Here is a 13,773-nt window from a genome sequence, read left to right on the forward strand (position 1 = left end):
CAATAGTAAAGATTTAAACTCAATAATCTAAGCTTCCAACTTAGGAAAGTAGAGGAAAAAGAGCAAATTAAGCTTCAAGTAAGCAAAACAAACAAACAAATAAACAAACAAAAACTTAATGCAGATATCAATGAAAGTGAAAACAGTAAGTCAATAAATAAATAAATCAGTGAGGGAAGCCTGGGTGGTTCAGTTGGTTGAGCGTCTGACTTTGGCTCAGGTCATGATCTCACGGTTAGTTATTTCAAGCCCTACGTTAGGCTAGCTGCTGTCAGCACAGAGCCCATTTAGGATTCTCTGTTCCCCCACTCTCTCTCTGCCTCTCCCCCACTCATTCTCTCTCTCTCTCTCTCTGTCTCTCTCTCTCTCTCAAAAGAAAATAAACATTAAAAAAAAAAGAAAAAGAAATCCATGAAACCAAAAGCTAGTTCTTTAAACATATCAGCAAAACTAATAAACCTATGATATGACAAAGAATTGAAGAGAGTAAGCACATTACCAATATTGTCCAACACTAATGATTCCATGGACATTAACAGTGTAATAAAGGTATATTGTGAACAACTCTTTGCTCACAAATTTGATAACTTAGACTGTATGGAGTAGTTTTTGATAGATACAATCTACTAAAACTTACACAAAGGCAAAAGTTAACCTGAATAGCCCTATACCTAGAAAATAATTTTAATCAGTAATTAATAACCTTGCAAAAACAAAAACAGCAGTACCATATGGCTTCACTCTTGAATTCTAGAAAATATCTAAGGAAAAATAATATCATTTGTCCCAATATCTCATCCAGAACATAGGTCAGAAAACATGTTTTAATTCTTTTTATGAAGCCAGCACTAATCTAATATCAAAACCAGATTAAAAATATTTTAAGAAAACTACAGCAAATATCTCTTATGAATAAAAATGTAAAAATTCTCAACAAAACATTAGCCAAGTCAAATCCAACAATGTATAAAATATTATACATTATGGCCAAGAGGAATTTATTACAGGTTTCAACATTTGAAAAATCAATCAATATAATCCACCATATCAACAGGCTAAAGAAGAAAAATCATATGATCCTATCAATTGAAGCAGGAAAAGTATCTGACAGATCTCAATACCTATTCATGATAAAAACTCTCATCAAAATAGAAATAAAGGATGAATAGTGTCCCCTAAGTAGTCATATACACTCAGTACCTCAGAATGTGACTGAATTTCGAAATAAGGGTCTTTGCAGATATATTCAGTTAAATTAAAATTAGGATTAGGGTGGTGCTAAATCCAATGACTGCTGTCTTTATAAGAGAGAAATTGTGCAGAAGGAAAAAGAGCACATGAAGACAGAGGCAGAGATGGGAATGATGCAGCTGCATCAATCATTAGCCAGGAATGCCTGCAAACACCAGAAACTAGGAAGAAGTAAACAGAGATTCTTTCCTAGAGCCTTCAGAGGAAGCATGGCCTTCTTAACTTTGATTTTGAACTTCAAGCCTCCAAAACTGTGAAAGAATAAATTGCTTTTTTATTTTTTCTAAAGCCACTTGCTTTGGGTGATTTTTTTACAGTAGCCACAAAAAATTAATACAGAGGAAGACTTCCTCAACTTTATAAAGACTATGAAAATCTAGACCTAATACCATAATGATGAGAAACTAGATGTCTTTATCCTAAAGTCAAGAGTAGGCAGCAATGTCCTCCCTCAACACTCTGTTAAACATTGTACTATAATTTCTGAGCTCATTGAATGAGACTAAAAATAAATATAAGACAGGAAAAAAATGTGTTTATTTTGAATTAACATGAATGTCTATGTAGACAAAACCCAAAACTCTACCAAAACAAAGCAAACAAACAAAAAAAACCTTCTGTAACTAATAAGTATAGTAAGGATTCAGGATACAAGGTCAATATACAAAAGTCCATTGCTTTCCTATATACCAGTAAAGAAAATCGGACTTTGAAATTAAAACCGTGAGACCACTTGTAATAACCTCCGTGAAATATTCCCATTCCATAAAGTACGTAGGAAAATTTTTAACCAAAAAATACAGATTTACATTTAGAAGACTTAAAAAACAAAAACTGGCAAACTCAAAGATACAAATAATTAGATATTCCATGTTCATGGATTGGAAAACTCAATATCACTATAATGCCAATTCTTCCCAAATTGATCTCTACATTCAATGAAACCCCAATCAAAATCTCAGCAAGCTATTTTGTAGATAGCAATAAAATGATTATAAAATGTTTATGGACAGGCAAAAACCTAGGTGCAAGAGCAGTTCAGTGAAAAATGGATAGCCTTTTCAACAATGCTGGTGCTGGAAGAACTGGACATCCATATGCAAAAAAAAAAAAAAAAAAAATCAGAATAAAAGAAAACAAACTAAAAGAAAAAGAATCTAAACACAGACCTTATGTCTTGCACAAAAATTAATTCCGAATGGATTTAGACCCAAACGTAAACTACAAAACGATAAAATGTGTGGAAGAAAGCATCACAGAAAATCTATGTGGCCTTTGGTAGCCCTGCACATGTACAGTGGAAGTGAATGATTAGGTAAATGAACAACAGAATGGTAGGAGGCATATTTGCTCTGTGGGAGGGGGAGGTTACAGACAAGATGAGAAGGATGGAATTATTCATGAATTCATGTGGTAATGGACTAGAGTTGGAGACATCAGTGTAAAATGATGTATAGTTTAATATACATACAGATGGATGTATACATATGTGTGTACATATGTATTTCCTCACTCTGTGAGCTAAGGGAGCCTAGAAATAACAATAATCAAGTAGCAATGAACACACCTTGCACCTGGATCTTGGTTCACACTAATAGTATGAATGTTCGATACGAGTGCTAATGGCACTTCGCCTGTTTGGTCTTCCTCCCCAGGTCACCTCCTGGTCTTCCTAACCCCAGTCCAACCATGAGAAAAATATCAGATAGATTCCAGTAGAGGGACATTCTATAAAATACCTGAGCTGTATTCTTCAAAACTGTCACAGCCATCAAAAACAAGGAATGTCTGAGAAAATTCACAACCAAGAGGAGCCTAAAGAGACAAAGTAACTACATATCATGTGCTATCCTGGATGGGATCCTGGAGCAGAAAAGAGGCTACTAAGTAAAACTAAACAAATACAAAGAAAGTTTCAACTGTAGTAATTTTCACATAACAAATCTGGACTTAAGAGAGACTTTATTCAAAAAGATTATTGCTACAGGGTCGTGGTTCCAACTACCTAATCTGCAAGCCTTTCAAAGGCAAAAATGGATTTTTCTTTTAGAAGTGGCAATAAGCCAGGCTCTGAAGAACCAGGACCTGAGAGTTGATCAGGGACTGTCTGTCTTCAAGTGTAGTTGCTTTTTTGGGAGAGGGCAGGAAGGAGGCGCTGTTCTTAATTCTCACACTGGCTAAGACAGAAGACGCGACAAAGTTCAAGGTCCTGTGGGAAGGAAAGAAGCTTAAATTAAGTTTGGCCAAGTCAAGCACTTGGCTCAGATTGATGAGTGGAGACAAAAAAAAAATGAGGCAAATGATGAGAATTTGGAGGGTCTGTGCTTGGCCTTGTCCTAGGTAAAAAGGGTTTTATCCACAAGTCCAGAAACGGTGTTATTCTTTTTTATCGAAGTTTTACCTAACTCATGTGGGGATGGTTGGTTCATGGCAGTAACCATTTTCCCAGAACACAAAGTGAGGGGAGGGTCCTTTAACTATAGCTGCTTCCAGAACTATAGGGCTCAGGTAAAGTTCATTATCGCTATAATGTGCCAATATTCATAAATTGTGACAAATATACCATATTGATAGAAGATGTTAATAATAGGGGAAACTGGATGTGAGTTATATGGGAACTCAAAAGCATTAGTAATTTTTTGGAAAACCTACATCTATTCAAAAATTCAAAGTATATTAAAAAACAAAACAAAACAAAAAGTCCTACCACCCATGTTCTCATGAAATGCTGATTATCTAAAGGAAATTAAACATTTCATTGCATAGAAAGGATAAACATTTGCCCATAAAGGCGTATAAGCCTATGAATTACTGGAAAAAAGAATGGATTCTATTTCTCTTTTCTCTGCTAATTTCTGTTTCCTGAACTCTACATAATTTATAATAAACATTTGGATAAATGTTTGATGGATGGTAGCTATTAGTGCACTGGTTTATGATTTGTAAATTTTTTAAAAGTGCGGTTTTATTTTTTATAATATAAACCTTTGCCATAAACTTCAGATGTAATGCTAAAAAACCTTATTCCTAAATCCCAATATTAACATTTATGTATCCTTCTTAAGGAATTTGAGAGAAAATAGAGCTCTGTTCAGAGACCATCCAGAATGTTTAAATAAGTTGTTTTTAAATGGCACTGCTTTCATATTTCCTAAATATTTTTAAACTAGAAGGCAATGACATCAAACCAATAAAAAAGTAGTTTGAGAGTGAAGATGATCAGAATATGACACTCCAAAACATGCCACTTGGTTTTGATTTTTTGAGACCTCCGTGCTGTCCTCCACAGTGGCTATACCAATTCACATTCCCACCAATGTTGCATAAGGGTTCCCTTTTCTTCACAAACTCTCCAACACTTGCTATCTTTCTGGGTATTTATCCACAGGAAATGAAATCAGGATCTCTGCACTGCCATGTTCATAACCAGCATTATTCACAGCAGCCAAGACATGGAAACAACCGCTGATGGATGAATGAATAAAGATGTAGTGTGTATATTTCATTGGTAGTCAGTAAACTGGCAAAATTGAGATATAATTTTAAGCCACCAATTAAGTGATTTCAGTTTGCTGGTGTATTAGTGAGTCCTGTTGCTCAACTATAGACCCCAACAGTTAAAATCAGGAATAGACAAGCCCATCTAATTCATGCTCTAACTAAAACCCATTTGGCTTATTTCTTATGGCAGGTTGTTAGGCCTAATAGCAATGGAATGCTCATGCTCACGTGCCAGATGTCTCCCTCCCTGCTCAAGTTCATGGGTTAAACCACCTCCCACAAATGATTACATGCTTCCTGCCTGCTCTCTTGCACATACCCCCCAACCTCTCCTCATAAAACTCTAGGTGTCCATCTTGCCAGCCAAGAGGTTGGTTGTTCAGGCTTGACCCTGCCACCTTCCCTGGCTGCTGGAACCCAAAATAAATTTCTCCCTTTCTCTTTTCCAAACCCTACTCTTGAGTTATTGGCTTTTCCTGTGACAAGTTTGTCCAAGTTTGTTTAGCAACAGTGTTGATAAACCCAGCCTGGAGCTATGCTTTCGATTTGTCCCACCCTTTTGAGATTCCCCAGGTGGGAGTGGATCGCCTGGCCACAGTAGTGGCCCAGGACTTTCTGGTTTGTTTCCTGAGTTAGCAGCCTTTATAGATGGTTCAGTAGTACCTTTCATCCTCTTAGCAATCTTTAGAATAATGAGTACATGGCTGCTCTCAAAAACTTAAGAGGCAAACAGGTTTTCTGCTGCTAAGAGGGGACAAAAAAATTACAATTAAAAATGAGCAATGAGGATAACAAAGTCTCACTTACTGCATCTTCTTGGGAGAACAATAGCTTCATCATTATGTAATGGCCCATGTAAAGTTTGGTCATTTTTGAGATTATAGTAGCTATAATTGACAGATACAGCTATGAATGATTCAGTTTGGGCACTTCATTTATGCAGGTGTATGTGTGTGTGCATGTGCATGCATGCATGTGCTGATAACTATAAGAAGCAAAACTATTTAAGCCTTCTCTGCACTGTGCAGGGTGGGCACTGAGAAGATTCTTACCCCCCAAATGGCTTAATTATTTATCACAGGAACTCATGGAATGCTCCATCAACTTTTCATTGAAAAAAGTCCACAGACAGATCATACTCTAACATCATCTCACTTCAAAATCATCTCCTTGAAGCTTCCATTGTTGATTAGGATCAATTGTCCAGTCTTAATCAAGTCCATCCTCCTCCTACCATTGAAAGGCCTTCCTCAAACCAAGCATCCCATTCAAAACAAATTCAGATCTTGCCTTTCTCCCTCATCTCTCAGACACTGCCAAAACTCTCCAGAAGTGATACTCTCCCTCATCTCTGCCTTTAAAAACCTTTCTTTTGCTTAGGTGAGCAGAGCTCCCCTCTATTTGCTAGATGGGATGCTGTCCCATTCATAAATCATTTAATAAGGCCAATCAAATCATCAAATTTACTGAGTTGGATTTTGTTTTGTAACAGATTTGATGGCAGGGCTGGGATCTAAAGTGAACTTGTGAGGGCATATGGGGATAAGGAGAAACACAGGTGTAGCGCCCTGTGACATTCTTGAGTTCACTGTCCTTCTCATCATTTCCAAGAGCCCCTGGTAAATCCTCTCTGTTTGAGCTCTGTTCTTTTTGCATTTGAGCTACCCATGTAACTGGCTTTCTAGTCCAGAGTTGACAGCTGAGTCTAGACTAACAGGATGCTCTTACAGAGAGCCAGTCCTTAGCCCTTGGTTCAGTCTACATTGGAATCCATTCCCTATTGCCCGTGTGCAGTCTCCATTTACTGGAGTATGCTGGTTTAGTCCTTTCCCCATTTCCCCATTTCCCCATATCTAGTCCATAGTCCTCATTAATGGAGGCTCCTGGTTTAGTCCATGCTGGGGATTGCTGGTGGTGATGTGCAGGACCTTCTCTTGGTCTGTCCATAGTGACATCTTTGGATTACTGCTGGTGTGTTAAGGTACCATGTTGGTTTGTCTTGTTTTGTGTAAACAAAGGCTTAGCTAATGGGATTCCTAAATTCTAAAAAGTTAAGCACACCACCTTCTGGCATACTTGCATATTTTATATCTAAGAACTATGGTCCCAGAATCTATACAAATCTATAGGCTTGTTGTACATCTTAAGGAATGTGGCTTGTGTCAGGGAGTAAAAATTCCTTCCCCTCAAAGGTCCTTCTAGCTGGGCTAAATCAAATTGACATGAGACAGATTAATACAAGAAAATAAATGGCTGTACATACAGGGAATCCACATACACATGGAAATTCCAAAGGCAGTCAGACAAAATGAATTATAAATGTCACTCTGAACTAAGGATAAGGGGTCCGGGTCTGAGACTTGGAGGAAAGGAATGCATTTTACGGGGTGATAAGCAGAAGTTTGGTAACTGGACGTTTACCTCTGTTAATAATCCTTATTCTGGGGAATACTCCTATTTTAGATTATTCTGTGTAAGGGAAGGACAAAATTTTCTCTTGAATCGAAGGGTCTCAAGTGCCTTCAACTCAAAATAATCCCCATGCCTATGTGGCACATTCTGGGGGGTCTGTCTTGAGCCCCTTTGCTAGGTAACTGTCAGGTTGAGGGCCCCCAAATAAGGCAGGACAGAAATGTGGGCTAACCCCATGTGGCTGGGTCCTAGTAAACTGCTGCAGCCCTTAGGGAACTGACAACTTAAAAAGACAATGGTCATGATCAGGAACATTGGGATTTGATAAGATCATTTAAGAGGCACACTTGAAAGCAAGGTTTCCCAAATTAAAAATGGGTGTCTGCTGTCGTTGGCAAGCAGAAGCCTCCAAAAGGTTTCAAAATTCCAAAACAGTTTCATTAAAAGATTCGTTACAAAGAGCTAATGAAAAATTAAAGATGTAAGAAGTACCTAAAACAAAAGACTAGAAGACTGGCTAACTCCTACTATTCCTCTTTTAACTCCTCCTTCCAGGACTAATTCTGCTAATTCTATCAGAATTGTTTTCCTACTTTGAAAAGACCATACAACTGTAAACAAAACTCCTCTAAGTTAATGACCTTACAGACACCTCATAACTCTCTTCAGAGGAGGGCCCCCATATGGGTCCTCCCAGCATTGATGAAAACAGAGGGATTTTCTGGTAAACTGCTACTTTATGCCCTTAAGAAGCAGATGGGAAACTGACAGATACCAGAAACTTCGAAAGGAATCCTAGAAAAACCTGTAGAAGCCAGAAAAGTACCTGAATCAATTCTGCTGAATCTTTGTCTGCAGTGCCTACTAGAGACTAAAAAATGAAATTTCACATTGTCCCATCCTTTCCAAATCCGAACCCATTGTATTGATCCTTTCTCTCCAGAGATGACTATTGCCTTCTCGCCTGTCTCATTTTGCATAACTGAGTTTGGCTTTCTGACTGCCTGAAACATGCATGTTATTGGTTCTTTCTTTTGGTGTTTTTTGGCAGTGACTCTGGGTTTGGGGAAGGTAATATCCTTTGTACCCTGTTTGAGGATCCATCTTACATCCAAGGATGGTTATTCAATACTGCTAGAAATATTTAAAATGAAAACTATGTAGCCAGAATGAGAAAAGCAAATTGAAGATAATGTATTGGATAGGTGAATCAACCTATGATGTCATTTAAGTCACAGCCCAATTCTTGCAAACACTGAAAGCAACTATCCTTAGCTCACGAATCTTTTGCAAAACAAAAGTCAGCTTTAGAGGCAACTCAAAATTCACCTTTTTCTTTACCAATCCTTAAAACTCCCTGTTTATCTCAAAAGGCTTATAAATTTTGGCCTTAGGAATCCAAAGTTCTTCTTAGAGGAACTTACATTCTTTCTCTGTGCTTGAAGTTATGCATCTTATCATATCTTGGAAATGTAAACACAGCCCACAATCATCTGAGACCAAAAGAAATAAAAGTGGGGTGGGGGAAGAGGGGAGAAGAAGAGGCCAAAAGTACAAACTGAATACACTCAAAGGGCTCTTACAAGCAAACTCTAGTGCACCCTCCTTAAGATTAATTCCAGAGACAAAGACACAGCATAAAATTTTTCTCCAGAAATATATGTAACCATAAGGTGTTTACATCTTCCTGTATGCCCATAGGTGCTGTAAATGTGAGCTATCACTATACCTCCTGATGATATTATAAACAAAAGGAGTTAGGGGTCCACAGAAACAGAAAGACAAGACATAGCTTTCTTGACATAAGAAAAGTCATTTTAGGGGTGCCTGGGTGGCTCAGTCAGTTAAACATCTGACTCTTGATTTTGGCTCAGGTCATGATCTCAGGTTCGTGAGTTTGAGCCCAGCATCAGGGTCTCACCAACAATGTTGAGTCTGCTTCGGATTCTCTCGCTCTCCCTTTCTCTGCTCCTTCCTTGCACTCACAGTCTCTCTCTGTCTTAAAACAAATAAGTAAACTTATTTAAAAAAAGGTCATTTTAGGCCCCTGGCAGCCACTATCAGGCCAGGAGATAGCCTAATCATATCTGGGACAATAACTCAGTGGTGAAACTCCCAGTGCTGATTCAAAAGTGAAGATTGAGCTGATGCACATTCTTGACTTATCTTTGCAAGATCTAAACCCCTTTGAACACTCAGATACCTTGAAAAAAGACTTCAACCACCTCCACTTTCTAATTAAGTTTTTTTTCTCCCAGCTTATCTCTTAACTCCTGCAAAAGACTCTGCAGGGGAAGTATCCATGAGGAGAAATGAAACTACCCCCTCAAGCAATAAGGACCACCCTGAGCCAGCAAGACCTGGCCCTTGACTGACCCCAAGGTAATAATCAACCTGACCTTTGTTGCCCACCTGCGTGTGCCCACCGACCTCTGTCCCACATTTTCCTTATATAAACCTAGAAGTATTTTCAGTACTTTGGAGACAGTCTTTGAGATGTTAGTCTGCTGTCTTCCCAGTGTTGGCCTCAATGAAATAAATTCCTTTCTTGGTTTAGCACCTCTCACCTTTCTGCCTTTGTATTTTGTCAGCAGCAAGTTGCCGAACCTGGTCTGCATAAAGCCCTGGAGCCGGGTGCTCTTGCACCTGTGGCCCTGTTCCAAAAGAGCTCTATTTAGTTGGTTGAAAGGCAAGACCTTACAAGGATTGGACATTCTAAAACTCTGAGAAAGATAGAAACTAACCCAAAGTTTTTCAGGTTTATGTGAAAGGGGAAAATATTCTCTATGAAAGCTAGTTTAATGTTGATGGTTTAATTAAAACAGGCATGTCTTTAGAGATCTCAGCATTAAATATCAAACTTTTTTTTTTTTTTTTACTTCCATTTATTAGCCAAGCAAGTTCATGTTATCTCTTTCTTAGAAGATCTGTCAACAAAAACAAGAATAGCTTGGGATAAGAGCTGACTTTGTCTAGTGTTTAACAGAGCTCTTGTAGGGTAGTTAAACACAATTTCTAAGAACACGTAAATTAAGTAGGTGTAAATAAACAAGACAAAAGCAATAAAGGAACTTTTCAGGCAAATTTACATCTACTTAAAGAGTTTTCAGGCATATTTTCAGGCATATTTACATGTACTTAACTACTTATCTCAAATCTTTTTGGTAACCTAAAACCTTAAAATTTTGGTGAGTTAGGTTAAATGATAACTTAAGTTAAATTAATTAAATAACTAGGTCATTTCTGATTATGATAAAATATTGAAACTTTAATTGCTAAATATAGGTTTATCTACTTTTGGTTTCCTATTACAAAAAAACTAAAAAAACAATATTTGTATGTGTTCATGCTACGCTATGATGGAAAATTGAAGAGGGTGTATGCTTCTAAAATTATGAAATATATTCATAATGAATGAGTTCATTCACTACTACTTAATTTTGACTAGAAATTAAGGTTTTTAAGAGTTTGGAATGCTAATAAATGTAATTAAGATCAGTGGAAATAATAAGGGAAGCAACTCTTTTACAAGAAAAGTAAGATGTATATTTTTGGTAAAAAAATGAAGTATGAAAAATAGAAATACATTTTTATTTAGAGAAAAGAAAGTAATTTTGTTCTAAAGTGAGGCTGGTTATTTAAAGAAGGAAAACTTAGAACAAAATGTGAATATAAAAAATAAAGTTGTAAAAGGTTTGTGGAAAGGAATCTTTGGAAAGAAATTTTAATATGTGATCAAGCTGGCTTTCATACAAAGGCAATAGCAACAGAATCTGTAAAGATTGTGGCACATGTAGATAAAGCCCAGAGGAAAATGGTTCCTCATTGCCAGGTTTTTGCTATCCTAATGTCCTTGTAACACGGCAACAACCTGTTCCTAAATCAGAGACATTAACATGGTAAACAATGGCTGTACATTAAATGTCAGGGTTATAGGGAACCCAAGACGGTTGGTTGGTTCTTCCTTGCTCTCTGGCAATCCCATCTGTCAGTTTTTACATTCCTTCACCATGGTACATTTAAGGTGACTCAAATTACAAATTGAGAATGGTGGGGAGACCAATATAAAATTTCAAAAACAGTCTACCCACAATGTCTGATTTGCTGGGTCCATAGTTCTGGCAAAAACTATTTTTGTCCCCAGAGGCCTCAGACCTTCCTTGGAACCTTTAAACACCTTCATTTAGATGTACTCATTCAACTGGCATTTACTATGGGTATCAATATGTTTTTGTTACTGTATATGTGTTTTCCAGATGGTTTGAAGTTTTTCCCTGCTGTAAGGCTTATGTCCCCACTCTGGGAGCGGGGAGAGTAAAACAGTGCTTTACCGATTTGGGGTATACTTTCCATGATCTCCATTGATCAAAGCACCCAGATCACTAAACAAGTTATATAAGCCTTAACAAAAACCTACAAACTTCTTAAAATTCTATTGGTATACGAGCTTCTGCTGTATACTTGTTGCTTCATGCTAGTATGACAAGAGCTGTTTTATAAGTTTCTAATGTCTTGTGCTCAAGATTATCATCAACAGGCCAAGAAAAAAAAAAAGTCTTCCTGGATCTCAATTCAAAGAATCATGTTGGTCACAGGCTACAGCCTGGTGACTGGGTATTCTGGAAACACGATCAGAGGAAAACAGCCCTCCAGCCCCACAGAAGAGGACCTTACCAAGTACTCCTGACCATTGACACTATTACAAAACTGTAAGGTACTGAGCTTGGGGACACATCACCCAGCTGAGAAAGACTCCACCTGACTCCTGGTCTTGTACAGATGCTGGAGACCTCTAAATAATATTGACAAGTATAGAGAGCAAGATGGAGTTACTCATGTTAAGTAGTGATGTAATCAGCCAAGGGCATTGAAGCTTAAGAACAGACATCACAGGGGTGCCTGGGTTGCCCAGTCGGTAGAGTGTCTGACTTCAGGCTTAGGTCATCATCTCACAGTTCGTGGGTTTGAGCCCCGCATCGGGCTCTGTGCCGATAGCTCAGAGCTTGGAGCTTGCTTTGGATTCTGTGCCTCCCTCTGTCTCTCAAAAGTGAATAAACATAAAAAAGAGAAAGAAGAAAGAAAGAAAGAAAGAAGAAAGAAAGAAAGAAAGAAAGAAAGAAAGAAAGAAAGAAAGAAAGAGAGAGAGAAGATACCACCAAAACCAGTACAGACTGACAACACCCGGAAGTGAAAAGAAGCAGACCCAGAAGAGGCCTACACAGGCCCTGGACTGATTAAACTCCTTTAAAAGGGCAGGACATCTGCAGCACAGTCAGATTCTCCATACACTGACTCTTCCACATCTGATCACATTAGAAAGGCAACTGCTCCTGAAGACTCCTTCCAGCTGATCACTGATCATAATAAAGATCTTCCACTGCTGAAGCATAGTAAGCCCTAAGCCCCAAGAGCTGACCCTGACCAACAAAGTCCTCATTGTGAACCATGTGCTCACAGACTAACTTCAAGTTTGGTTTGTTAACTTCCTTTTTAATTTTTAATTTAAAAAAATGTTTATTTATTTTACAGAGGGAGAGAGAGAGAGAGCAGGGGAGAGGCAGAGAGAGAAGGAAAGAGAGGATCCCAAGCACTCTCTGTGCTGTCAGTGTGGAGCCCAATGTGGGGCTCGATCTCAAAAACCATGAGGTCATGACCTGAGCCGATAGTATGAGTTGGACACTTAATTGACTTAGCCATCCAGGCACCCCCAGTTTGTTAATTTCTTACCTTTTACTCTGTCTTGTTTGTTGTGTGACTTTGTATTGTACTTTGTTTTGTGTGGCATGTTACGAAGCCAAGTGAAATGTGTAGTGAAATGTCATTGACTTTGGAATCCTGACCCTGCTTTATGGTTATGTTGACCTTGCTTTATGACTGAGTAAACCTGACATTGTGGACAGATATAACTTGTGTATGTAACTTTATTGCTTGCTGACTTTAAGGTAGACTACTTCCACTGAAACAATGGATGAAGCCTTCATACTTTAAACATACAACTCTCCTTTTCATTGTCTCCATGCTGGTATTGGCCTGGAAAGACCCTTATCTTTATCTCCCAGGCCAGTGCTAACGGGGAATAACCCCTGGAATTTAGAATCATCCTTTATTTCAGGTTAGGAGAAAATCTGTGTTCCTAATGTTTCGTAAACAAAATAAGCCATCTCACTGGTTGACTCCCTTGGATTTACATTGTAAATTGAAAAGAACCTGCCAAGAGGCTTTCATAATTGAGGATTCACTCTTCTGACAGGTCTCTACTTAACTGGTATGATCAGTAAGTTATTAGTTCTTAAAGTTATTGTAGTTATTGTAGTTATTGTAGTTGCTAAATACCACACAAACGATCTCCCTAAGACTGGAACTCAGAAAAAGAACGAAGAGGATGGCTGACTTAAAGAATGTAAACCTGAAGCTGTAACCTGTAAATATCACAGACAGTAAGCAAAAACATGACCTGTAGCTGCCAACCAAAGGATCCACAAGATCTACAAGAACTACAGAGTGGTGCATAAGAGTGGTGCTAATGCCTTCAACTTTGATCACATCTCCCAGTTAAGCTGAAAGTCTAATCAAAAGGGGAGAATCCTTAAAAAGAATACCTGCCATAAG

The sequence above is a fragment of the Panthera pardus genome, unplaced genomic scaffold (assembly GCF_024362965.1).
Source record: "Panthera pardus isolate Hobbes unplaced genomic scaffold, ASM2436296v1 HiC_scaffold_6, whole genome shotgun sequence".
In the NCBI taxonomy this organism is placed as follows: domain Eukaryota; kingdom Metazoa; phylum Chordata; class Mammalia; order Carnivora; family Felidae; genus Panthera; species Panthera pardus.